The sequence below is a fragment of the Equus asinus genome, chromosome 4, assembly GCF_041296235.1.
Source record: "Equus asinus isolate D_3611 breed Donkey chromosome 4, EquAss-T2T_v2, whole genome shotgun sequence".
Classification (NCBI taxonomy): Eukaryota; Metazoa; Chordata; class Mammalia; order Perissodactyla; family Equidae; genus Equus; species Equus asinus.
This window is the reverse complement of record NC_091793.1, coordinates 69,567,023-69,591,326: the sequence shown is the minus strand read 5'-3', so window position 1 is coordinate 69,591,326 and position 24,304 is coordinate 69,567,023. Positions and strand designations below refer to the sequence as shown.

The window sequence follows — 24,304 nt, the reverse complement described above, 5'->3', positions numbered from 1 at the left end:
GCAGTGCCCCTGCGTATTGTCACATGTCGATGCTGGGAGGTCAAGGTATCCCGACTCCATGGGGAGAGGACAACAGAAGCCCACACATGGTGCTTCCTGCCTCCGCCCGCTTGCTGCTTCCCTTGGCTGACGTGAATCCGCATCCTTGAATATCACAGGAGGGTACAGCTTTCCACAAGTTCTCTGGGTCCTAGCAAATCATCAAACCTGAGGGTGGTTTTGGGGAACACCCCTCAAACTTGTAATTGGTGTCAGAAGTGAGGGTGGTCTCCTGGGTGGATTGTGACCCCTCCACCTTCGCACGGCTAAACTCTTCATGTGCAGCACACATTTCAACACTATAATACAAAAGGAGGACTTCCACTTCTAGACTAGATATAGCGGGGAAAAATTCCAATGCAAGTACTTAGACACGTTGATTAAGCTAAAACAAACATCGTTTTAAATGCCTACCTGAGCATGTGAGAACTTGAAGGAACCCACTGTGACCAAAAGCTAAGAGGAGATTGAACGCAGAGTGGCCAGTGATCCTCGAAGCTGTGGGCTTCCTTGGAAGCATCTAGAAATCCCTTAAACCCAGAGACACTGGTTCTAACAGCCATACAGAAGAGAAGGCCAGGCCTTGGGCCCATGCAGGCAAGATGCAGTGTCAGCACTGAGAGCCTGGGAGGAGCTAGAATCCCCGAAGAGCTATGTCCCCATGAAAGGTGTGGAAGAGAAAGGAGGGAGCAAGAAAATGGGTCTGTCCTGGCCTCAGCTTTGTGTGAAGAAGACAGAAAGGGAGAAGGAGGAGGAGGAAGATGAAGTGGGGTGGGGAGGGAGAGATTTCACCCCTCCCCCACCCCACCCCAGGAAAAGTTAAAGACAGAAGACCATCCTCACATGGATTTGGGGTCCGAGTTTACACTCCGTGACGAGTATCATATCAAAGCTGAGAATGATTTTAGTGTCTTTCCCAGGTGGCAGCTGTCCGGGGGCTCCTGCTGGAAAGGAACACACGTCTCTCCAGAGCATTGACCCTCAGCGCAGGCCGCTCAGGATTCCACGGACCAGATCAGCCAGATATGAACTCACAGTGAAAATGGCGCCAAAACATGAAGAAACAATGCACCGTGAGCAAGTGTCAGCAGAAACGGAATGTGGAATTAGATCACCAAAGATGTCACACAGGGGAGTTAGCAGGAACAGAATAAAATAAAAAGGTGTAGGTGTTTACAGAAATGAAAGAGAAAATTGAAAACACGAGCAGGAACACAAAATGATCATAAAGGACCAAACAGATTTGACAACCAAATACAACATCTCAGAATGAAAATACAGTTGTTAAAATTTAAAAAGTCAAAAATGGCTTAAACATCAGATTAGGCACGTCTGCAAAAGAATTAGTGAATTGGGAGAAGAGCTGAAGGAATTATCCATCACTCAGAGAGAGACAGAGGTGGAGAAGAAGTGTGATTCCTCTCCGGCCGCCACCTGGAGACGAGCCAGGAGCTGTCCCTCTAGACAAGGCGGAACGGACAGAAGAACAGACACAAGGCTGGACGAGGTGGGCGGGGCTCCTCTACCCCAGAAGGCCCCCTGCCCAGCCCTTGAGTTGTCTCAGAGAGGGAATAGGGGATAATTATAGGGGGTTAGACTGGACTCTGACTTGAACCTCACACTTTCCCTTAAAATCCTTGGCAAATCTAACATCCAGGAATTCACCCAAACCTAAGCCTTTTGGGAAGAGATCTGTTTCCAGTCTGTTCCGTATTGGCAAGTCACTTCCTGTTCTCCAGTTTATCTCTATAATGACCAGGTCTCCAAGGACCCTTACAACTCTCATATTCTATTACTTATGACATTCTGAGATGATGGAGTTCATATGTGACCGTTAGCTCAACCTCTGTACTCAGGATGAGTCAGAGATCAAGGGATGCTTAGAAACAGCTCTGCCGACTTCTGCCTATGCAAAACACCACCACAGAGAAGTTCACCATTAGAGAATCATTTGTTTGGAGGTAAACATTGTCCCACTTAGATTCCAATAAAACTTTTTTTTCTCCAATGGCCTGGAGAAGGGATAGATAATTAAAGCCGGTGACACACATAATGCCGTAATGGGAGTTATTTTAACAGATTCTTCTCAACAAAACCATACCTTCTAAGAGGGATCTACTGGTGGGAGGAAAGAGGGGAATGTGGGGGACAGTCATCCCTTGAGGAGGATGCGAACTCTAGCTGGTCCTGGGATACGGGAGAAGCAAGTTTGGAAGGTGGGCGTTTCATAGTCTCGTGGCCGCCTAGCCTTGTGCCATCACCCCCAGGTCTCACGCTGACTGACTCAGCCTGTCTGGCCAGCAGGTGGCAGTGCAGGGTTGGAAATGAGCATGTCCACTGGCTTTCTTAGGAGGAGAGCCGAGAGTTCAGCTGGCTTCTTTTTAGGGTGACCTCAGTGTTCATTTTGGAGGAGACCATAGGCACTGGGGCAGCCAGATGTGGGGTACACTGCCTGATCCTTTGTTCCTGGGAGCTGGGTCCCAAAGCCAGGGTGCCAGATTGGTCTGGCAGTATCTGCAGGATGGAGCACATTAGGTGCGTCCTGCTGGAGTTGGGGGAGGGTCATTTTGAGGATGAAGTGAGATCTGAGGGGTAGAAATGCTTTATAACCTTCCTGGGGCTGCACCCTGTGAGAGTGGGGGGAACCTTCCAGGGGGCCGGACAGCTTCACGTGTGGGACACCTGGGCTAGGGTGGAAGGAGTCAGGCGGGGTGGGGGTGGCAGGGCAGAGGGGGGAGCGCCATGACGTTGTCGCAGCCCTGGGACGTCAGCTCGTTGGGTGGGCGGGTGGAGCAGGGGCAGCTGGGACCGGGGAACCAGCCTCAGGCTGGCCAAGTCTCAGCCTCATTTCTCAGCTCTGTCAAAGGCTTGTGAAGTCTGTGGGGAGAGTCTTCCCTCCCAGTCCTGTCCGGGCAGCTTGTCAATGCTTTTCCTCTCGGGCAGCCTCTGCATCCCTCACGCTGGCTCTGGAGCGACACGCTTGGCCAGCTCCCTTGCCTCCACCTGCCCAGGTAGCCCTCGAGCAAGGGAGAAAAGCGAGCTGCTGGCTTTGAGGATGGGAGAAGGAGCCAAGAGCCAAGAAGGTGGGAGCGCTCTAGAGGCTGGAAAAGGCCAGGACACGGCTGCTCCTCTAGAGCCTTGGGAGGAGCGCGGCTCTGCGGATCCCTGGTTTCAGCCCAGGAGACTTCCACAGGCTGTCGGATGATCTGCTTGTTTGTTTGAAGCCAGTGGGTTTGTGACAATTCGTTGCAGCCGCCACAGGAAACTACTGTAACAGTGGAGCTGGGAAAGCGGCTCTTCTCCCGACCCTGCCCAGTGTGTGCGCCCCGGGTGCAGAGTCAGAGCATCAGCTTAGAAGCCGCAGCCTTCCTCCTGTGTGACTCCAGGCAAGTCCCTTATCTCTGCCTCTCCATTGCCGCATCTGTAAACCGGGGTGATGGTTACCCCCACATTGCACCCTCCATGCGGGAGGCAGGTGTCCACCTCAGAGAACTCCTTTTGCGTCCACCTGAGACCCAGTTCCCTGGGCTCCCTGGAGAGAGACTTCCCCAGGATCCTGGACCCCATTCCCGCCCTCAGTGCTGACACCTGGGGCCTTTTTTGGAGCAGTCCTTTGATTTCCTGTCCTAGCATGCTGTGTGTGGAGTTGTCACTTCTGTCACCCAAATCCTGGGGCCTCCAGGTTCGCTCTTAAGGAACTTTGACAGTAGCATCACGATCCTGGTTTCCAATATTAATTCTAACCCTGCATCCATGGCGTGCAGTGTTCTGCAGTTTGTTTGAACTTTTCCTTTGTTCCAGGATGGATTTCACTTTTAAGAAGCCTCTGAATGGAGAGGAGGGCAAGTGTGTTCAAAGAGGCTTTCCTCGATCAGGAGCGGGGCGGGGGGGGGGGGGGGTTGTCAGCAAGGTTTTGCCCTTTTGTTACAGGGTGGCCTCTGGAGAGAAGGGTGTGGGCGGAGGGACCTGCTCCGAGAGGGGCCAGCACCCTGGCTGGCGGTGGGGGAACAGGGGGTGGGCCTGGGCGGCAGAAGTCCCACCACTTCCCCTTGGAAGGTCTACCCTGTCTCCAGGGGTGCCTCTCGTGTCTAAGACTCACCAGTCCTAGTCAGACAGAACAGCAGCCTTGGAAAGAGCTGGCTTTGAAGTCAGGCTGCCCAGGGTTCAACCCAGGCCGTGTCGTTCACCAGCAGATGATGTCAGGCAAGGGACTGCATCCTCCTCACAGTTTCTTCCAAATGCATGCAAGTTCCTATGTTTCCCTTCCTGAGAGGAGCTGGAAATTTAGACCTGCCCTCTCGGAAAGGGCTTCTGATCTGAGAGGAAGGTGTGTGCAGGGTAGCCAGGAGCACACTCTGAGGTCGCCCCAGCCAGGTGGCTGCCTATTCTGTCTACAGATGAGACTGGCTGGGGAGAGCGTCACTGGGAAGCTGGGCTGATGGGAGAGAGCAGCGCCCACGTCCACGCAGCTAGGAACGTCTCTGCCAGGCTCCTGGCGCCCTCTTCTGGCCTCGTTGGGAAAGAGACTGCTGGTGGGCATTGCCCAGCTCTTTACCCTGGACGGAAGCCTGAGATGGCCAACTTGGCTAAGAAACAGGGATCTAGACTCCACCACCACCCACAACATCTGGCCCCCAGAGCAGGAGTCCTTCCCTCTCCCTACACCCAGCCCCTTTGTCTCCTGACTTCTCTCCACGGCCCGTCCCGCGGCATCTTAATTTGGTTTGCAGAAATGCACATCCTGGGAGGATGGCATGTGGCACAGCATGGGGCATGCCCCTTCCTTCCCTCTAGTCTCCATGTCCTGTAATCATCAGCTTGGCCCTCGGGGCCCACTGTAACCAGGGGCTGGCCGGGCTCTGCTCTTGAGGGTGGTTCCTGCACAGAGGGACGTGATTTGAAAATCCAATTGGTGGGGCCGGCACATTCCATTCCTGAGCTGATCAGTTTCCAACCTGGGCATGCAGACGAGCCGTCTGCAGCATAATGGCCCTTGGAGGGATGGTCTGGGGGCACCGCTGGGGAAGTGGAAGGGCCCTCGGCAGGAACATGGACCTAACACTTAGTTTTGAGAAGTGAGGATGGCCAGACTTCTTCTGCTCCACCGGAAGGGAACAAGCATTGATGGAGCATCAGCTGTGTCCTGAGCACCTGCCTGTACATTTATTCACTTACTCTTGCTGATCAGCTTGTGACACGGGTATTTATACTGTTCTGTTTTACAGAGGAGTAAATGAGGCTCAGAGGGGTGAAGTTAATGACCCCAGGTTACGCCAGTCTGATCTAAGCCCAGGATGTCCGGCTCTGAAGCCAGCATCCTTCCACTCCCTGCAGTGTTCCACCACCCTGCCTCTCTCCATCATCCTGCTGTTTCTAACTTGTAACTTCTGACACTTCCAGATGCTCTCTCTCTGTGTGTCTCTATCCTGATCTCACTTGCTCTCCAACCCACCCTGTGTCCCCGAGTCTCATGCAGCAAAGCCTTCCTGACAGACAGGCATGGCTGAGGTCCTGTCCAGCTCTCCATCTTTACAAAGCCCACCGCATCTCCCAGCCCTGCCCCTGCTAGCTGTGCTCTCAGTTGCCCCCGAGCCCCATCTCATCTGAGAGAGGAGGCATCCATCCCAGCCTTGTGAGATGGGCACAGGGTCCCTGGGGTCGAAGCCCCTCGCCCTGGGGTGCACGTGGCTGGTGCTCAGCAAACACCGTGCCCCTTCCTGAGTGGGTAGTGGCAACATCTGGTGGGGAGCAGAGGCTGTGGGAGGCAGGGCCGCTGGCTGTGAGGAGGACCTCTCATCCCTGTATCCAGTGTCCAGCTGGCATGTCACTGTGTGCTCTTGACCAACCACTCCGTGCACAGCATCAGGTGGTGTCTGAGATAGAAAGTCCTGCTGCCTGTGGGGCCTCACGCAGAGCAGCCTGTTCCCATGGAGACGCCCGGGGGACCCCAGGGCCAGAGTCTGTAGCTGTTCCTCTGGCCCTAGCAGCCCTGTAGTACTTTGGGTCTGTGGAAAGTGAGGCCCTTAAAATCCGTGCTTGGAGAGTCACAGGGCAAACCAGGAAGAAGCTCGGTGTTTCTAACACATCCACAGCCCAGGCCTCCCCTTCTCCTGCGCCCACACCTCACCCGGCACAGGTGTGGCCCCTGCGAACGCTCTTCCCAGGCCTCGGCGGGCCCCAAGGCAATAATCAGGGATTATGATTATTGCCCCCGCTGCTTTATTTACCAACACGGTTAAAGGGGAAGCCACCTATTTCGAGGAGGGTGGGGGAGTGCTAATGCCACCAGTGTCACTGTGTGTCCTGGAACACACTGGGCAGAGAAAGCAGGTGCATGAGGGTCCAGTTCTCTGACCACCCTCTGGGGGGCAGGTGACGGGAGAGCTTGGATCAAGGTGCAGCTGGACACAGTGTGGGGCTGCTGTCCAGGAGCATCAGCTGGAGTTTTGTCACTTGCCGCCTCATCCCACAAAGCAGAATGGAAACAATTCAAGGATGCGCTGAGCACCTGCAGCACCGACAGCCTGCGTGCTTCGGCTCTGCTGCTTCCAGGTTTTGCTGAGTTCGCTCAGTGTCTTTGGCAATGCAGAGCGAGGGGCTGGGATGTCTTGCTGACTCTGGGTCACCGGACACAGAGGTGGACGTGTGGTGTGATGGAGAAGGAATGGGCTCCAGGACCAGCCGAGACGGTCAGGACAAGGTGGGGGAGACCGGCCTCGGCGCTGCAGGTCACCGGGGCTGCCCGTGCCAGGGCCTTTGTTTCCTCTCTACACCTCGGCTTCCCAGGCTGTCCAGTTTGACCTCGTGGTCTCTAAGGTTTATGCCAGCTGTGAAGTTCTGTGATTTTGGAAATCACTGAGAAGTAGAAAGAAAGTGTGATAAGAATTACTCAGGGGCTACAACCGGCATGACAGGGATCAACATTCTCTTTCCGGTGGAGACACCCCAAGCCGTGTGCTCACAGAAAGCCAAGCAGTCACATCCTCGTGGCCCCAGGGAACAGACTCTGTGCTTGAAAGCCAGTGCATGGTTCGCGGTGGCCCAGCCTGTTGCGTCTCTGACAGGTGGTCGGAGTCCGAGCCTCCTGGAGATGCTGGTGTGTGAGGGGCTGGGCTGGGGGATGCAGGGCGAGGTCTGGGGCTCAGAGGGCTGCCAGGGGCTTGAAGACCAGGAATAACCATGTTTCTCACCATTCCTGGAGACCTTAGCGTGACAGAGTCCTCTATTTTTAGTCGGGAAAAAAAATAGTGTAAGTAGCTTTAGCCCAGACACAATTTGAGCACCTAGAGCATCTTCAAAGCCCTTGATTGTTCGAGGCTTTTCCACGGTGTCAGGTACTGTTCACACGGCTGTGTTGACAACCTCTCTTTGACCATCTCTTCTACTGACCCTGTCCTCCGTAGCCCGTCCATGGCCACACACACAGACACACACAGATGAAAGCCTGGATTATCCCTCGAGTGTTCTAAATTACGACGATCTCCTTTCCACCTGACTTACCCCTGTGATTAAATTAGCTTTGGGAAGTTTACTAATTCCTTTGCCGAGTGAAAGACTCAGTCAGTTATCCCTGGGGGCTGATAGCTTGCAAGAGGGTGTCCTGGAACGATGCTTTGGCATTAAGTAGGTGTCAGTGACGATGAGCCCATTAAACAACATTTGGAATATGTTCTGTGCATTCTTTGATGAAAGGAAACTTCGGTGTCCTTCCTCTTTCATTCTGATCTTCTTTTTCCAAAAATAATTATAGGATTAGCCTGTGGCACCGGCTTTGGGGGTATCTTCCTCTGTTATTCAGCGTGAGCACATGTGTGTACGCACATGGGGGCATGAGTGGATGTCTGCGTGTGTTTACACTTCATTCTGATTCTAAGTCCTGGCTCGTTAATAATGGCTGACTGCATCACTAAGGAGCCACTAAATATTGTACTACTTATAAGTAATCCGTTGCCCAAGGCACGGGGCTACTTAATGAAGCCTTGAATTAATGTGTGACTCGAGAAATACATCATTCTACAAATATAGGTTACTGGAAGCGTAATTTAAGCTGTTCTGTTTACTTCACTACTTGGATGAATACAAGGGAAGAAGTAATAAGTACAATAACAAATAAAATCTGTGAAGCCAGGCATTGTGCAAATTAGTTTTTTATTATCTTTTTTATTACTTTTTATTAACTTATCTCTTCGGTTGTCATAATAACCCCATAAGAGAGACACTACTCCCATTCCCACTCTGCAGATGAGGAAACCGAGGCTCAGGTGTGTGTCCCTAGTCCAGGGTCCTGCAGTGGATTCAAATCCAAGCGCATGTGACTCTTGTAACTACTGGATCCTGCATCTCTGGGTGGAAAGAGTGAGGCAAAGAGCGGGTCTGTGCGCTAGGATGTCAGTTATTTGCCTAAAGGTAAATGTGGAGTTTGTTGCCTAAGGGGCTGGTATTGATGGTTGGAGGACGCAGTGGTAAAGGGGACATCGAGGAGAACCACGCAGTTTTTATGGCAGAGACCTTGGGAGAGAGAGATGGTCACTGAGTGTTCAGCGAGGTGCAGCTGGTGACGAGCTTTCTACACCTTGAGGGCTGGTGGCCGGGATGACCTGTTCACTAACCAGAGGTGACGACGCAAGTAGAGCCCGGTTCAGGGGATTTGAGGTGAATGTGTGTTTCTAGAGGACGTTCAAGCCAGACTCATAAAACTGTCTTGGACCTTTCTTCAGGGACAGCCTCCCAGGTTTAGCTGGGCGACATTCTCAGACTCCCAAGATGAGGCTGACCCTGTGCTGGCCCCTGTTCGGGGAGGGCTGAGCCCCACCCACAGTCACTCCCATGGCCTGGGATGACACAGATAGAGGCTCTGTTCTGTGGGCCTCAGGTGCTTCCTGCTCACCCACGATCATGTGGGACCGAGCTCTGCCCAGCTGTCTGCCTAGTGCACGGCTTGAGCTCTTGGAAGTGGTACTGCACCGAGAGGATGTACTGAAGACTGCGCAGGGGTATGGATGGGCAGTGGAGTGTTGGGGACACACTTGGTGGATGGGTGGGTGACAGGCTGGTCCATCATCCAGTGTGCTCTGGTCTCTGGGCCTCACTCTTTGGCAGATCATGGACTCATCTGGGAGATCTGGCAAGGATCTTAAAGATGCAAGCCCCTTGGGGAAGCTGGGGCCCACCGTCATTACCCCACTGGCTCGTGCCCCTGGCTGGTGACAGAGAAGACAAAAGTCCGGATCTCTTAATTCCTGGCATTTTGACATTTGACATGTTTAGCCAAGCACTTGCCGTGTGGTTAGCACCATCGTCTTATTTCAGGAGGTCAAGAGCAGAAGTCAAGCATCCCCCAGAGGAGGGCCGTCAGTGGAGGGCTCAGAGGAGACCCTTGTGTGTTTAGGACCAGGGCTGCAGACTAACTTCTGGATTCTGGAGCACCTGGAGCCTTGGGTGACCCAGGAGCTCTAGAATCTCGAGTCTGGAGGGAGGGAGGAGACTCAGGTGAAAGGGGCCGGCTCCCTGGTTGGGGGCGCCCCACCCTGCACCTCTCTTGGGGAAGATGTGGCTGCCCTCCTCTCAGCTGCTGGTGGCTTCTCCAGGCCCCTTGAGTGCCCTGGGAACTGTCCAGCTAACAGTCGGCTGAACTGCAGGGGCAGCCGTCCCATCTAAGTCACCCGGGCCAGAGAATGGCCTGTGGTGAGTGAACTGGAGACCTGCCCCTGGAGGCGGGTGTGGGGACCAGACTGGGGACCTTGGAGGGGAGCCACTGCCATGTTTGACCTGTAAGCGGTTGCATTCCTGACGGCTGGTTAGGTTAATGAAAAACAAGCCCAAGGGCCTGAGGAGTCCCTCGGTAGGGTGGGAACTTCTTGCTACAGATTCCAGGTTTCAGACTAAAGTGACATAAAAGGGATAGATGGTTCAAGCTCCTTCTGTTATGGATGTAAACTTGGAGGCCCGGAGAGGGACAGTGACTGACCCATGGTCACAAAGCTGGTTACGAGTTGGGCCAGGAGCCAGATCTCCTCCCTGCTGTAGCCCACTCTCTGTGACAGTAGTTGCATATATTCAGACCCAGATGTTGTTACTACCAGCTGCCAGTGTATGGAGTCTTTCGGTATCATTATCTCATTTTAGTAACGTTATTAGGTATTTAAGATGTGCCAGCACCTGTTCTAAGTGCTTCACATTTATTTTCCTACCCTTTAATCCTCTCAGCACTCCTCTGAGGCAGAATTGATCCCCATCCCCTTTCCCAGATGAGGCAGTGGAGGCCCCGTCGACAGTAGGAGGCTGGGGTTCGGCCGGGGGGTCTGTCTTGGGAGGCGCCCTCTTGGCCACTGCACTTGACGGCCACCTCGCAGACCTTTGCTTGAAGGGCCAGGGTGTGTGCTTGGCCTTTTGTGTTTGCTAAGGGTAAGAAGAAAGGAGACAGGAAAGGCCTGGGGAGGGGAAGCAGGTGGAAGGGGTCAGGTGTCCCTGGAAAGCTCAGCAGTGGGTCCTCTCAGCAGCCCACCCAGACAGGCCACCCTGCAACCCCGCTGCCCCCAGACCTTGGGCCAGTTCTCTCAGCGGCCCGCCCTCATGCCCTCACCTGCAGTGCGGGACTCTTTGGCATGACTCTTGGGCGTGACTCCGAGGGCGTGACTCCACGGGCTGCCTCCCAATACAGTGTCCCGGCTTAGCAGAGGTTTCAGGCTCATTACTGTCCTCTCAACTTGTCTGTGTGTTTGAACATTCCCATAATAAAAGATTTCCTTAAAGTACAACAAAAGATGGCCTGTCCTCAGGAAAGTGCCGAGGAGCCGCCTGGGGTTTGAGCGCAGGAAGGTCTGTGGGCTGCTGCCAGGCGCTGATCCTGGCCGGGGTGCTGGGAAGCTCTCGGTCAAGGCAGCAGACGTCCCCTTAACTCAGGTCTCCTGACCTGCTGATGCTCCCCGCCCCCGACCTGCTGACGGACGCCCGCCCGCAGCTAAGAGGCTGCTCCTCACAACAGGGGCAGCAAACAATGGCCACAGGCCAGATTTGGCCAGCCGCCTGTCTTTGCAAACAGTTTTCTTGGGACACAGCCATGCTCATCCACTTCCGTACTGTCTGTGGCTGCTTTCTCACCGCAGCAGCAGAGTTAAGTAATTGTTACAGAGACCCCATGGCCCGCAAAAGCTGCAAACATTTACCACATGGCCTGTACAGAGAAAGTGTCCTGGACTAGACTGCTCTAGAACATCATCACTTCTGCTCTCACCAGCTGAGGTGTCTGCTTGTCAGTCAGTTGTATCTGGTTCTAAACCAGTTTGTGCCGCTTTTACTTATTATTGTAAGCAATTAAATAGTGTATAGATCAGTGAAATAAGAGTGAAAGGAAAGTTTATTACCATGAAAATTAGGCTAAATTTTAAAAATTAGGGAAAGACCCAATAAACGCAAGTCACTATAAACAATTGCTCTTAAATCGGGTAAGGGCAAGTGAGTTGTATAAAGTTGGATGGGGGGGGCGTCAGCACACAAATTAAGAATAATTTTGCGTTCAGAGAGCTTTGTAAACATCTTTGAGGATGACTCTAAGGACACTGAGACTGGAAATTGTGGACAATGTCCTGTAGCTGTGGTTTACGCATGAAAGGTGACCCGCACTGAAGAAATCCATCAAAGTTTTGGAAAACCAAGGTGCGTCTGTGCTTTGGAAGGAAAACAAGGTTTAAGGAGGACAGACATGCATGTGGTTTTTGAAACATGTTTTATGGATCTCGACTTGAAGTAATTCTTTGAAAATGGCCCAATTACTAGTCCCAGTAGAGTCAGATATGAGGGCTTATCCTGTAACAGAAACCCATCCTAAAACTGCTTTTGAAAGAGGAAGCTTCCCTTCATATCCTTCTGTTCTTTCCATCTTTCCTTTGCGGCCCCTCCCAGCGTGGAGAGTCTGACCTGAGGGAGCAGGGTTGGGGCGAGGGGAGTGGGTGCCTTGTGGAGGCGTTGGCATGGCCATTCCCAGGCTGCAAGGAACTGGGACGGAGGGGGCAGGGTGTGGAGGCGGCTGGAGTGGCCGGAAGATTAGTGACACTGAGCTAATTGATTGAGTTAATTGAGCAGAGAAGTAAATACGACAAGGGAATGGGAACCAGTTTTCTCACTCTCTGAGGAGGGGATTCGAAACCTGAGACGAGAGAAGGCTGGTAAGAGCCCTGGGGGTTGGGTGGAGGTGGAAGCATCACAGAGCTTCTGGGCTTTCGATTGCGTTTACCCAGATAGTTAACGGAAATAGTTATAGATACGTGGGAAATAGTTATAGATACGTGTGTATGTGCGTAGTGATGGATGCACGTGTTCACTGAGAAATGAGGAGCAATGATACCCCAGTAGCAGTGAGCATAGCTAGCACACAACCTTCAGAATATAACTGATGGAATAAACTAGGAATCCGTGAGTCCATATGGATACAAGCAAATAAATGCACATGTGAGCAATGGTCGGGGCAGGGGAAGGTCTTCCTTACAAGAGAATGCAGCTAATGAAGGGAGAAGGGCTGGTGGAAATAGATAATCACCAGCTGGTGCCCATCACAGTGGTGGCTGACACAGGCAGGAGCCATCAGTGGACCCTGTGGTTGGTGGGTGAAAGTTTGATGAAGAGCAGAATATTGGCATAATATCGGGCTACCTCCCCACAAAGTGCTAATCAAATCCAGAGGGAAAACCATGGCTTTGTTGTGGAGAAACCAGGCGGACACCAGGCTGACCAGATGATGAGGGGTGGGATGCGGACATAGTGGGCCTCCTGGTGCGATGCACGGAGAAGAGCTCAGCAGGCGTCTCTGTAGTTAATTCCAAGAACGTAGTGCCGGGTCTGCACGTGTGCACACCCCGAGTGGCCTGAGGTTGAGATCATCCTGTGGAGTGAAAGTCCGGTACTCTTAAAACTCTCAAGGCAGGGGAGACAGGGAACAGCTGAGGAACCGTTCTGGATGGAAGGAGACCGAGGAGACGGGACAATAAACACAACGTGTGATCTCGAACAGGATCCTGGGCCAAACAGAAAAAGCGATTCGTGGGATAGTTGGTGAAATTTGAAGGAGATCTACGGACTGGATGGGAGATTGGTATCAATGTTCATTTCTTGATTGGAGGAATCATTCTAACGTAGGAGACTGACAAGCTACACACTAGGGTATTTAGAGGTTATGGGCAGAGAAAGAGAGAGAGAGAAGTGGAGTAAAATGCTAACAATTGGAGAATCTGAATGTAGAGTATGAAGAAGTTTTCTGTGCTATTTTCGTAACTTTTCTGAAAGTCTGAAAGTTTAAAAATAAAAAAATTACTTAATTACCAAAAATTAAAATAAAAGAGCTGGCAAAAACTAAAGATTCTTGAGTCAGACAGCCTTCAGGCATGGTTTGCTCAGGGCTCCAGCTCGCTTTTTCTGCCACACTCTCAGCTCTGCCCTTCTCTGTAAATTTTATCCTCAGGCTGGTTTCCTTTTGATCCCAATGTGGCTGCCAGCAGCAGGGACTATTGGCCCCAAACTTCAGTGGGCATATTAGTTACATTGATTGGACTAATGCAGATGCTGGATGTGTGTGAATCCCACCCAAAGCATAGTGTTGCTGCATCCTGGTGAAGGGTAGCTCCCCCATGGAGAATGTGCATGTTCTTGGGAATTAACCTGGGTACTTAACCAGTGAACGTCCAGCAAACAGCTGTGTGTGGAGCAGACACCCAAGAAGGTGAATTTAGTGCAGATACAAAGGACATGAGTAAACACTTGTACCAAAAGAATTGAAATTATTTTCTAGGAAAACATAAATTATTCAGAGAATGAGAAAACAAGCCATAGAATGAAAGAAAAATATTTGCAAAAGACGTATCTGATAAGGTCTATTATCCAAAATATAAAAAGAACTCTTAAAACTCAACAATAAAAAATAAACAACTTAATTAAAAATGGATAAAAGATCTAAACAGACACGTCACTGAAGAAGATGTACAAACAGCAATTAAGCATGTGAGAAATGCTCCATGTCGTGTGTCATCATGGAAATGCAAATTAAAACATCAATGAGATCCCACTACACACCGATTAGAATGGCCAAAATCCAGAACCCTGAGAACACCAAATGCTGGCGAGGATGCAGAGCAACAGGAGCTCTCATTCACTGCTGATGGGAATGCAAAATGGTATAGCCACTTTGGAAGACAGTTGGGTGTTTTCTTGCAAAACTAAACATACTCTTACGGTATGATCCAGCAATCACATTCCTTGGTTTTACTCAAATGAGTTGAAAATTTATGTCTACCCAAAACCTGTGCACGAATGTTTATAGCAGCTTTATTCATAATTGCCCAAACTTGGAAGCAACCAAGATGTCGTTCAGTAGGTGAATGCATAAATGAATGTGGTGCATGCAGATAATGGAATATTATTCAGTGCTAAATGAACTGGGCTATTAAGCCATGAACAGACATGGAGAAACAGTTAATGCATATTTGAAGTGAAATAAGCCAATCTGAAAAGGCCACATATTGTATAATTTCAATGATACGACTTTCTGGAAAAGGCAAAACTTTGGAGGCAGTAAAACGACCAGTGGTTTCCAGGAGACATCCAGGAGATAAGAGAGAGGGAAGGATGAATAGATAGAGCATAGAGGATTTTTAGGGCACTGAAAAGACTCTGTATGATAATATAATGGTGGATACGTGTCATTATATGTTTGTCAAAACCCATAGAGTGTACAACACCAAGAGAGACCCTAATGGAAACTGTGGACTTTGGGCGATAGTGATGTGTTAATGCAGGTTCATCAATTGTAACAAATATACTACTCTGGTGCCAGGATGTTGACAGTGGGGTATGCTGTGTGTGCGCGTGGGGGGAGGGCGGATATATACAGGGTATCTGTACTTTCCACTCAATTTTTGCCGTGAACCTAAAACTGCTCTGAGATACAAAGTCTGTTAAAATATGTACAAAACAAAACAACGATTGAAAAGATAGTCAAAGCTCTATACCTCAAAAGACAGCAGGCCCGGTCTTATAAGACTGGAAGTTCTACTAAACTTTCAAGGAAGATACAATCCCTGTGTAATAGAAACTGTTCCACAACTTAGCAAAGATAAAGATCTTCCTGCCTTTTTTTTATGATCCTGACGTGCATATATCTTAGGTTAAATATTAGCATAGTGAATTCACTGCTGAATTAAAAGAAAAAATGTACCATGACCGATAGAATTCTTCTCAGTAATGCAAGGAAAGTGCAAGATTGACATAAAGGAAACTCTAAAACTAGATCAAAGGATGTAAAAGACCTGAAGAAATGGAGAGACAGGCAGTGTTGTAGGAGAGGGAGACGTGACTGGGTCAAGAGGCCGTGTCTTCCCAAACCAATGTGGAAGTCCACAAAAGTAATTCTAATCAAAACGCCAACAGGATTTCAGTGAAGCTTGACAAGATGACTCCTTTAAAGTTCATCTGAATTAGAAATGCGTAAGGATAACAAAGTCAATTTTGAAAAAGAATAATAATCAGGAGGTATATGAACTATTTACCAAACATATTTTGAGGTTAAGTAACAAAATATTGAACATTCATCCAACAAATATTAATTGAATACTTACTATGTGTCAACATCTTCTCTGTGCAGGTGAGGTAGGAACAAACAAAATGGTTAATGTCCTTGCCTTCTTGGAACGTGCATTCTAGTTGGGGGATCAACAATGACTGAACCAACGATTCCTTTTGTACAGCAGTCAGTGATAGGTGCAGCTCGGGCCAGGGTGGCAGGACTGGAGCTGGTGAGAAGTGGTCCAATTCTGGAATACTTTGAAGGTAGAGCCATCAGGATTTGCCCATTGATGTTGATGTGCGGTATGTGAGGGAGAGGAATCAAGAACGACGCAAAGGGTTTGGGGCTCAGACGCCAGAAGAACGGAGCTCATGGACTTAGATGGAGGAGATTTGGGAGGGGCAAGAGAGAGGGAGTGCACGAGTTTGCTTCTGGTCCTTTGGTTAGAGATGCTCACCAGACACCCAAGAGCATTTGTCCAATAGGTAGTTGGAGCTGAAAGTTCTCCAGCATCAATGATGATAATAAAGACCACTCAATAGTCACCGGGCCCCTGCACAAACAGGGCACATCCCGGGGTGGCTCGGAGGTGGGCGGCTGAAGGCTCTGCACAGTTCACTGATCTCCAGGCTCCTTGCTCTGTTCCCTCCCCAGTCTCAGTCCCTCTGGCTCATCTTGCCACTTCTTGGCCGCCCATCAGAAAGGTGGATAGAAGCAGAATAAGGTGGGCCAGAGGAGGGGGAGCAGGGAAGAGTGTGTGTCTCAGCAGACTGACTTGTTCTGCATTTTAATCAGTTCACAGGAAGGAAACATGAGGAGGGCTGTAATGAGATCTGGAAGGAGCCCCTCCCCCCTTGCAGGCTAACCGAGATCCTGCACCTGCTCTGAGCTGCAAGGACCCGAGGATTTAGCCCCAGATCCTGTAACTGAACCCTGAGCCCTAGACTGACCAGTATTTGCAATTTCTAACTCCAGAGGAGCAAAAGAGAAAAGTGCTTAAGAGACAGAATGAATCCAAGAACGCCAAGGCTCTTAAATGGGAAAGGTCAGTTAGGAAATACCTCATTAAGAGAAGAATAGATTAGAAAATAGATCAAGAAAAGATGATACTTGGTAAGTTTAATGTAGAGGTTAAATGTAAGCATAGGATGATAAAGCCATAAAGAAATAGCCTACCAATTTGTTGCTTGTTGGTGAGTTTTAACTGTAAAGTTTTCAAGAAAAGCATGAAATATTTTGAAAAAGGCATGAGTTTAAGTATAGATTCTAAGAAAAACCCCTCACTCACTGTCCCACCTCACGCTCCTAAATGAAGCTCCGATTCTGCCCAAGATCCTTGGGGGCAGAAAGTATTATGGTTTCCGGAAGCCCCAGTCTTTGGTTCCTCCCAGTGGGGGGCGGTTCTGAGGTGAATTCAGATTCTTGAGCTGCAGGAACTGCCTGGGTCCTTCCTATTGCCCTGGCGTGGTGACTGGCCGCTACATGAGCTTCAGAAGTTGGCAGCGGGGAGCAGGACTTTCCAGCTGCCCAGCTGGCCGGCGGGGCTCACCTCTGCCCCCGCTCTCTCCTCCCTGCCTTTCTCCCGTTTTGATCTTTCTCTTCACTGGAATTTGATGTCCTGTGAGTGGTAGGACAGTCACTGTCACATCACCTCTGTGGGCTTTCTTTGATGTTTATAATTTCTCATTCCGGAACATTCCAGGCACACTCTTTTATCTTGCGAAGTCCGAGTTTTTTCCTGGGCTGTGCAGAAAGTCGGTCTCCGGGTACTCGTACTTCAGGCAAACTTAACTTTTGCCTTTAAGAACACAGTTTGCACGCTGGATGCTTTTCTTTCTATGAAATTTTTCTTTCTGTCTCTGAGGGTTACAGAGAAAGCAGAGGACTTTCAAGGCTTTCATTCTTTGTTTTGCTCCCACTTTTCCTTTGGTATTTCCAGATACTTCCTGGACAATGATATGACAGGAGGTTCTGTCTGCCAACTGAGTGGAGAAGGAAGGAGAACACCCTTGGGTGCAAATGGCAGCTCCACCAGTGGCCAGCGGAGGGCCCTTCCATCAAGGTACTGCACTGCTCTGCACAGTGGTCCTCTCACCTCCTTGCAGCTCCCCTCCCTCATGAGAGAGTGACTACCTTGTCACATTCTGCTCCAAGTGAGACTCGGCAGGTTAACACGATGAACTCCCCCTTCTTTCCTCTTCTCCCTCCATTCTCCCCCTTTCTTTCCTCACTTCTCGGCCATCAGAGTTGACACCCAGATCCCCCTTCAGGACTGAAGGACTTGTTCCCCTGGCTGCTGGGGAAGCTGCCACAGATAAGCCTCCACCCTCCATCCCACAAGCAGTGAGGAACCATTAGGTGTATTGGTGTGGAAGATGGACATAGTGAGGCATGTTTTAGGTATAGGTGACACTGTTTAATTGTTGGAGTCTTGCGGGCAGAGATTTCATAGTAATACTTAATGCCAGTGGTTGAAAATTACTTTGGATTTTATTTAACAAAATTCACTGTTTTTTGCTTTGTTGTAAAGGAAACCAGTGACTCAAGTTTCACCACACGTGTAGCTGGTTTATGAACTTTTGACTGTTCCGTTGTAATTACACTTTCCTCCTCCTGGGTGTTGGCACCTTATGATGGGAGTTTGAGAGAGGCTGCCACGCCACGTGTCACCATCCTTCCCCCCTCCTGAGTTTGTGTGGTTAGGAGTATTATTATTATTATTATTATTTTTTTGAGGAAGATTAGCCCTGAGCTAACTGCTGCCAGTCCTCTTCTTTTTGCTGAGGAAGACTGGCCCTGAGCTAATATCCGTGCCCATCTTCCTCTACTTTATATATGGGACGCCTACCATAGCACGGCGTGCCAAGTGGTGCCATGTCCGCACCCAGGATCCAAACTGGTGAACCCCGGGCCGCCGAGAAGTGGAACGTGCGAACTTAACCACTGCGCCACTGGGCCAGACCCAGGAGTATTATTTTACCAGCAGTTACATGATGGGTTAGCATTGGGACTAAATCAGAGGAAGGATGTCAGTTGAGTGACACTTCTACTGATGCCGGTGGGGAGTGAGGGGAGCTTGGACTCAGGCGGGAACAATGTTGTAGTGTCAAAATCTCATTTCTTTTTATGGCTGAATGATATTTGATTGAAATGTATAAACCACATTTTGTTTAACTATTCATCTGTTCATGGACACTTGGGTTGTTTCCACTTTTGGCTATTGTGAATAATGCTGCAGTGAATACAGGTATGCGAGTAACCGAGTCCCTGTTTTCAATTCCTTTGGGTATACTCCAGGCGTGGAATTGTTGGGTCATATGGTAATTCCATGTGTAGCTTCTCAAGGAGCCACCAAACTGTTTTCCACAGCAGCTGCACCATTTTGCATTTCACCAGCAATGCAAGAGAGTTACAGCTTCTCCACATCCTCACCAACACTTATTTTCCAGTTTTATAGCCATCCTAGTAGGAAAGAAGGGGTATCTCGTTGTGGTTCATATTTAATTCTTAATTGCAGAAATTATTTTTGTAGTACTTCTTTTCCCTTCCTTTGCAATGAGTTTAATAAAGTAGTTCTATTTCTTTTGTTTATGGTCTTATTGGATTTTTTATTGTAGATCTTTTTGAAAATAAATTAAGTTTAAATCATGCACAAAGGAACATCGTAAACACTAACAAAAAGACTTAACTGGACCTAAACTACTTTAAAGAAGCTCACATTTTGTGTTACGAAGCTCTCCATTCAAATTGCTTTTCTCTTGCCATGGAAGATTTTCTTGCTTTCTCTGTTTTTCTTTTTCAAGTCTCTTGTGTCAAGCCCGTATGGTCTAGTGGAGATGTTTCTTTTTCCTGAGCAATTTGACAGCTGAACTCATCTAGTCAAAAAAGCTGCCTGTCCTTGTCTTTTTTGAGTAACATTTATACTCTGTTGGCAAGATGTGAAACTCCCAGTATCATAGTGTTCTTTATCGAGGGTGAAATGATACAGGGCTATGGAAGTCTCCACAACCAGACCCACCCCTTACCCTGCCATGACTGAGTCCGTGACAACCTGGAAATTCTCAGATTGTCTTTCTTTAAAAACTTTCCCAGCCAAACGCCACCCATTATTTCCATTAATGACTGTAGGAAGGGCTAATGGAAGTTAATCACAATGGAAAATGAAAGTTTCTTTCTTTTCTTTTTCTTATTGTATGTTTTGAAGATGAAATAGGGAAAGGTATAAGATGATCTCTGGGCATTGTTTGCAAATCTCTAAAAAATTATGCTTGCATATAAAAAAACATTGGACAAATCTAATACCCTTTCAAGATAAAACACTCAAACTAGGATTAGAAGGGAACTTCCTCAACATAATAAAAGATATTTATGAAAAACCCATAGCTAACATCGTGTTCAATGGTGAAAGTCTGAAAGCTTTTTTCCCTAAGATTAGGAACAAGACAAGGATGCCCACTTTTACCACCTCTGTTCATCATAGTTATAGCCACAGAAATTAGGCAAGAAAAAGAAATTAAAGGCATGCAAATTGGAAAGAAAGAAGTGGAAATGTCACAGATGACAAGATCTTACATGTAGAAAACCCTGAAGAATCCACAACAGTACTGTTAGAAGTAATCAATGAATTCATCGAAGTTGCAGGTTATGAGATTAACATCAAAAAATGAGTTATATTTCTATACACAAGCAATGAGTAATCCAAAGAATATTAAGAAACAATTCCATTTACAGTAGCATCAAAAAGAATAAAATACTTAGGAAAAAAGTTAACAAAAGAGGTACAAGACTTTTAAATAAAAACTACAAAACATTGCTGAAAGAAATGTTAAAAGACATTAATAAATCAAAAGACATCCTGTGTTCATGCATTGGAGGGAAATATTGTTGAGATAGAAATACTCCCCAATGTGATCAACAGATTCAACACAATCTCTATAAAAATCACAATGGCTGTTTTTGCAGAAATGGAAAACCTGATCCTAAAATTCATACAGAAGCTCGAGGGACTTCAAACAGCTAAAACAATTTTGGAAAAGAAGAGCAAAGTTGGGGGACTCAGAATTCCAAAGTTCAAAAGTTACTACAAAGTCACAGTAATCTAAATAGTGTGGTACTGGCATAAGGACAGACACAGTAGACCACTGGAATAGAGAGTCCAGAAATAAACCTATATATCTATGGCCAATTGACTTGTGACAATGATGCCAAGACATGCAATAGGAAAAAGAACATCCTCTTCAACAAGTGGTTCTGAGACAACTGGATATCCACACGTAAGAGAATGATGTTAGACCCTTACCTCACACCGTATACAAAAATTAACTAAAATAGATCAAAAACAAAAATACAAGAGCTAAAACTATAAAACTCTTAGAAGACAACATAGAGGAAAAGCTTCATGACCTTGGCTTTGGCCCTGGTTTCTTAAATAAGACACCAAATGTACAAGCAAAAAAAGAAAAAATAGACAAATTAGACTTGATCAGAATAGAAAACTTTTGTATATCAAAGAACACTAGTAAGAGAGTGAAAAGACAACCCATAGAATGGGAGAAAATATTTGCAAATCCTATATTTGATAAGGGTCTAGTATCTAAAATAAAAAACTCTTTCAACTCAACTCAACAACAAAACAACACTCTTATTTTAAAAAGGGCAAATGAACTGAATATACGTTTTTTCCAAAGATACATGAATGGCTAGTAAGCACATAAAGAGATGCTAAATGACAGTCACTAGGGAAATACAAATCAAACTCAAAAGATATCATTTTATACCCATTAGGATGGATATAATTTAAAAAATAAAAAATAAGTCTTGGCAAGAACATGGAGAAATTGGAACTCTTATGCATTTCTGGTAGAATGTAAAATGGTCCAACTGCTACGGAAAATGAAGACCATGATTCAGGAGGTCTGGGGTCGGGTCTGAATTTTTCATTTCAAAAAGCTCTCAGGTGTTGTTGATGTTGCTGGTTCATGCTCCACACAATGAATAACAAAGTGCTAGGCTAATTTAGGAAAATATTTACCTCTCAGGAAAAAAAAGGAGAGAGACACTCAAAGAGAAACTTGCCTTCCTTCCTGCCTGTGGACATTGTCACGTGAGGTTGTGTTTCCTGGAGCTGCTGTAACCATTTTGCCTTCATGAGGAGAAAGCAGAGAAAACCACACAGATCACATACAGCCCTGAATGACCAACCGGAATCTTCAAGCCCTAGACTTCTTGTTCTATGACATAGAAAAGCCGCTTATTTTTTAAGCCCCTTTGGGAATAGAGCATCCTATTACATCTGAAAGCTCCCTTGCAGACACAGTTCCACTTTCCACTCACTGAGTGTATTCCCCAGAGGAGGAGCAACATGGGAGACATCCACATGCCACATCAGCAGCTGACGTCAGGTCCCAGGTTTCTCTCACATGGTGAGCATCTTACTCTACTGAGTAGGATATGAGGGTTTTCCTGCATTGAAAATGACCCGTAGGGGCTGGCTCCGTGGCCGAGTAGTTAAGTTCGCGCGCTCCGCTGCGGCGGCCCAGGGTTCAGATCGTGGGCACGGACATGGCACCGCTCGTCAGGCCACGGTGAGGCGGCGTCCCATATCCCACAACTAGAGGGACCTGCAGCTAAGATATACAACTGTGTACAGGGTGGGGATTTGGGGAGATAAAGCAGAAAAAAAGAAAAAAAAAGATTGTCAACAGTTGTTAGCCCAGGTGCCAATCTTTAAAAAAAAAAAAGAAACCAAATGTTGCCTATTTAAAAAAAAAATGACCCCTAAAGTCAAGCCAATCACTTCACCTGTCCTCATTGAAAAAAAAATCTGTTTCTGGAGAAACAATTAATTATGTTTAGATTTACTAGAAGTATCATGTTAAATCTTTAATAGTGCACATACATATGGCCAGAATGAACTTAACATTGATGGCCATCAACAGTCAGTCAAGAGATACTAATACTGTACTTTTGGGTGATTTAACGGATTTTTTAGGGAAAGTTTAACTATATAAATTTTCCACTTTACGGTCTGACTTTGGTGTAAAAGCTACTTCCACTATTATGCAGTCTGTTCTGCATTAATATCACAAAATGGCATAAAGGCTATCTTATCCTGTTTCGTTATTTTCTGGATGAGTGAAATCAGGCCCAAAATGGTGAAGCCCAATGTCAGTCTAGTCCAGAACACCTGATGCTTAGACCAGGCCTCATCTCATGAGTAGATTAGGTTATTATTGCATTTTGGTATACTGTTTCACTTAAAACACAGAATTCCTGATGATATAGAAGCAGCTGCAATTGCTGAACAGACAATTGGTCCTGAATTTTGATAGGCAGGAAAGTGAACCAATATAGAGGATGAAGAGAGGAACATATGCAGAAGTATGAAAGAGAGGAAGTAAATAAACTGGAGAAATCCTTCAATCAAGAAGGAGCTGGGACGTATGATAATAAAGAGTTAATGTTAATACATAAAGAGCTGTAACAAATAAAAAAGCAAAATTCCAAATACAAACAGACTAAAAGTATAATAAAATATTAACGGTACAATCCAGGTGGTAGATAGATGGGTATTCACTGTAAAATTCTTTCAACTTTGCTGCATGTTTGAATTTCTTCAAAACAAAGTGTTGGAAAAAAGCAGGCAGAGGTCACGATTAGGCCATTCAAAAAGAAGAAATACAAATGGCTAAAAAAGATAGGAAAAGGTGTTCTAACTCACCAGTAAGCAAATAAATGCAAATTAAACATTAAAGACTGCTGATCTCTGGCTCCACTCTCCCCACTCCTCAGGACGTGCTCAACCCTGTTGGGCAACGCCAAGGTGAAGGGAAGGCAGCTGAAGCCGCAGGATGCTACCCTTACCTGTAGGAGCAGTCTGCTCACACCTGGACGATGAGTTTCCAGCCCATAAGTCTCACCATGGTTGTAAAGTGGACGTGTAGAGCAGGTGTGGCAATATGGATTCACAAACATTAGATTTCCAGGTTTAGTTTTTGCCAAAGCAGGAGCCATGTAGAGTCCCCAGAAGCTCTTGAGGAGGAGGTAAAACTCCTTCAATCCCAGCTCTTCTCCCAGGTCCTCCTTGAGGGGTGAAAACAAGACCAGATGTGACTCTACTCCTGATGGTATTTGCCAGTCCAAGATGGTTTGTTCATCCGCCGTCTTTCATTCTGCAGCCATCCATACGCTGAGGGCTGTGTTCCCAGGGGCACGGGGTCGGGGTGGGGGGCTGTGGGCACAGGACGGCCTTTGCTTCAGCTTCTACCTGGGCTCATTGTCATGGTGTCTTGGCTCAACTCTGCCACCTCCGCTGACTCTCAGTGTACAGAAAAAATGCAGTCCCTCTCCTCTAGGTCTCGTTGGCCTGGGAAAATCCACCCCCACTTCTCAGCCAAATACATTAATTTTCATTAAGACAACACAAAACTAGCATTTTAATGGCTTTCCCTTCCAAGTATATCTGAAATGTATAATTTTAAACATATATCTATATTTGGATATATTGTCCTAAATAATACTACCGTTCTCCTTCTAATACAATAAAATGCCCATAAAAACATGTTTTTACCTATAAGTTTGGCAAATATTAAAAAGAATGATAATACACAATGTTGGTAATAGTATAGGGAAAATGGCAGTTTTACCCTATGGTTAGAGTGTAAATTGTAACATCTTTTCTTGAGGGTAATTTGGCAATAGACAGTATATTAAGTT

The 24,304-nt window shown here is 47.5% G+C and overlaps 1 protein-coding gene across 13 annotated transcripts in view; it reads left to right on the top strand.

Moving 5' to 3' along the window:
- LOC123285344 (coiled-coil domain-containing protein 93-like) overlaps positions 1-24,304 on the top strand; it is a 157,142-nt gene that overhangs the window by 40,077 nt on the left and 92,761 nt on the right. For 4 of the 13 annotated variants that reach the window (XM_070507483.1, XM_070507481.1, XM_070507482.1 and 1 more), the window contains one exon: positions 960-2,000. The exons of 8 other annotated variants lie outside the window; for them this stretch is intronic. The gene's annotated coding sequence lies outside the window, so the exon portion shown is untranslated. Of the gene's footprint in view, positions 1-959; positions 2,001-17,528; positions 17,652-24,304 lie in introns of all 13 variants that reach the window. One more of the 13 variants, XM_070507479.1, reaches the window with a different exon arrangement.